Source organism: Phaethon lepturus, unplaced genomic scaffold, assembly GCF_000687285.1.
Source record: "Phaethon lepturus isolate BGI_N335 unplaced genomic scaffold, ASM68728v1 scaffold1672, whole genome shotgun sequence".
In the NCBI taxonomy this organism is placed as follows: Eukaryota; Metazoa; Chordata; class Aves; order Phaethontiformes; family Phaethontidae; genus Phaethon; species Phaethon lepturus.
This window is the reverse complement of record NW_010522404.1, coordinates 31,075-34,847: the sequence shown is the minus strand read 5'-3', so window position 1 is coordinate 34,847 and position 3,773 is coordinate 31,075.

Here is a 3,773-nt window from a genome sequence, read left to right as displayed (position 1 = left end):
GGAAAGAGTCTATAAATTATGCTTTACAAAAAGAAAAAAGCTTATTTATTTCATTATGTCATTTTATATCAAAAGCATTTTATGTGGTATTGAATTAAATTTTTTAAAGCTTGGGGAAGAATCATGTTACACAAAAGCAAATGCCCATTCTGAAGTATTTTAAATGATTTGGTTTTCATTTGAAGGCAAGATTGTGTTCTTTTTAATTTATTGGAATGTTTTAAAATATGTTAACACAGTATGTCATTAAAAGTGATAATGCCAAATTCCTACATCAGAGTATAACTTAAGCATGACTTTGTTTTTACTGTCCATCTTGAGGAAAATGTACATCAGTCTATATTGTGAAATTCTCAAAGGCAGCTGAACATGTTTTGTGTTGAGGTTGCGTATATGTAAAAGATATCTCTGCCTAAAAGGTTCTGCTATACATGAACAGAGATTTTGTGATCTGAGATTTTGTAAAATTTATTTTACTAAATATGTGGGCTGTTTGATGCAGTTTTGTCCCTTTAAGTATTGAAAGATAAGTATAAAAAATTAAGGGCAGTATTGGTACTCTTTAAGTGGTCATATTTGTATAGGCCTTTCATATTTATTTCTATATATTAAAAAATGTATAGAAGACATCTTTCAAATAAAATTGACAACTGGAACAGGCTTCTGAAGTTTTGTGTTGTGTTTGAACTAAATGAAATTATACATGGCCTGTCCTGCTGCACCTTTAGTGGTTTTGAGCAGGATGTAATACCCTGGAGAAGGTCTTCTTGCCTAGTGTCTGAATAGGGGTGGAAGGATCACAGCCCCAGAAGGAAGGAATGAAAGGAAAAACAATTCAGATGACAGTGGAATAAAGGACAAACGTCACTTGAACAATAAGGTCTAGTTTTAATAGTTGTAATCAGTGCTGCAGGAGGACTTAACAGGCACTGCAATAACACTTCAGTTACATTTAAGATTCCACAACAGAAAATTTATAATAAAAACTGGCCAGTAAGTTTTATTTACACATACTTGTTATGTGAGTGATTACCTACTTTATTTCATTAAAAAGGAGGCAGGCAGACCTGGAGAGAGACTTCTACAAGTAAGGTTATAGACCAGACTTCCTTTTGTGTATCAGACACAAGTATTTAAAGGAAATTTTAGCAGCCTTACACTAGACTGCCTGGTTAGCCTTTGGTTAGGCTAAAGATGTTTCAGGTTTCTCCATGCCAGCAGCATAACCAAGATGTGCATTTTTCAGGTTGTTTGGAAGTAGGAATAGACTGACTGCTTGTACTGACAGGTATTTGACATTATCTCTCAGCAAGACCCAGATCTCCTACTGACCAGTTTGCTGTCCCATTGTGTAATAGCAGAGCTCAGTCTGAACATCTGTTATTAGGATGCTTTTATATGAAATTAATCGCTGCAAATGCAAGGTAGAGCAGTTAATCAGCATTGTTGACACAATTGTGTGGTTCATTCGGTATTGGGTTTGCTGTACAAGTATACTATTATGTTGCTTCATCCTGTTGCTCTGTAGAGAAAGATGGGGCTATGGTGACACTTAATGTGTTAGCTCTACAGTGCTTAATCCCTGTGAAGCCTGTCATAGATGCTAGACTGCTTTTTTTTGTGTTATCTCTGCACCAAAAACTTACGGCACCAAAAGTAAACATGGAAGTGCATGGAATTGCTAGATGAGTCTATTAGCACAGAAAATGCATGATAAGATAATCCTCCAGAGCATGTCTGCTGAAATTTCATGAGGCAATCTGATGTCACTTGCTTTCTTAGTTCTATTCACTTCATGTCTGTGAAGTCCTTGCCAGCAACACAGATAATGCATTTCTACAATACAGATCAATGATGCTAATGCCTTTTTGTATATTTTTTTTTTAAATTCAGAACTAGCCAAACTGAATGGTAGTCTCAACACAAATTACTTTTCTCATCATGGGTTATGTGCAGTATTTGCTTGTCTCCTTTTTTTTGGAGTAGTTTTGTTTTGCAGAGACGGTTGCAGATTTACCACTTACTACCTTGAATTTTGTCACAGCATACATTGACTGCATACCATATGTTGCTTCCTGAAACATTTTTAAATTGTTATAATGATCTCTTCATGTCAGACAATTGGTCACAAAAGTGTAATAAACTTTTAAACTGTAGGGAGAATTTTTTTTCCAAAACAAAAGTGTTTACTCACACTTCTTGCTTTTGTGTGTGTGTGTGTGTGTGTGTGTGTGTCTGAAACATTACAAGCAGGATGCCATTTGGAATTAACATCAGGCTGTATGTATAAGGCAGACCCAATGTTTTTTTCCTCACCATGGACCTGAGTTGGCTTCTTGTAGAGCAGATCCTATTCCACTAGGCCTTGTGTTGCAGCTGTCACATGAGAGGAAGCCCACCAGTCCCTGCTGTCCATCCTAGTTAGTATAATGAGAAAGCGCAGCATGATTCTTCAAATCACCTTTGGCCCTGTTTTCTAGCTAAAACCACTGCATGCTCTGGAAACATAAGATGCCAAAGTTCTAACAAAATACAGAGGGAGTATTGTATTATTCAAAGAAGATCTTAAAAGTTAGAAAAAATAAAGTTAAAAGGCAAGAATGGGAACCATTTTTACCCAATTCCTTTTAATGGGAAACAGCTTGTGCCAAACATCAGGGAGGGTAGGAATTTACAATTTTGTGTCATCTTTACAGGGAATTATTGGCAGATTAATTGGGATGAGTCCTGCTGCAGATGTGGCTGATCTTCATGTATTCCAGACTGGGGTTTGCTTTGCTTTTTTTTCCAATACTGTTTTCTTATAGTCAGGTCTACACTGTGCTTAGAGCAGCTCCAGTCTTCCTTCACTTACTTCTTAAGTGGGAACAGAAACAGAGACCCCAATGAACATTTGTTGTCTTTGATCTATTCGAGGTCTACCGAAGGTACCTAGAAACATTTCTGAGCTCCTATTTCAACTGTTGTGATGGAGCTGCCAGCTCTCCAGACACTTCTTAATGGTCAAATTTCTCATCGTATAAAAACCACTCTCCTGACAGATCTACCAAAGCTTTTGAAGTGTGCTGTCCATTCAGAAATGGATTAACTCTCTTTTGCTCATCATGCAGTGGATTAATTTTCTTAATGAGCTGGCACAGCAGTTGCAGGCTTGCTAGGCTGATTTTTTGTTTCTGTATGTTTCCACATTCCAGACAGACTTTTTAGTATCTTGATCTTGCTTTGTCAGAACAAGCTTGAGGGAAAAGGCAGACTGCAACTTGGCTCAGTCCCTGAAGGCGTTAATGACAATGTAGTCCAAGCCCCACAACTGAAACACGCACGCCCAAACCCCAAACTAGTTTTGAAATCCTAATTCTGGACAATCTTGAGTCACATTTATAGAAACAAAACTTCCTGGCTCCTTTTTCTCCTTGCAAAGACCCGGCACCCATGCAGAAGCAGAGCAGCTCTGATGGTGTTTGCAGGACCAAAGTTGCCCTCTGAGTGGAGCAGTGGTAGGGACGCTCCTCTGGGAGAAGCAGCCTCAGGAGAAGGCCTCGGCAGCCCTCAGGGACTGTCTGGAGCAAACTATAAGCCAGTAGACTAGTGGAAGGTATCTAGTAGTCAGCTCTCTATGAGACTTGCTCATCAGGTAGCTGCACATCAAGGGTTGCTATTTCCCCTCAAAAGCAAGCTAGCAGTCATGCTTGCTACCCAATTCCTCTCTCCGTCACTACTCTTGGTCTATATTCTTTCCTGCAGACTCCCCTGCTCCCCATGATGATATCCAG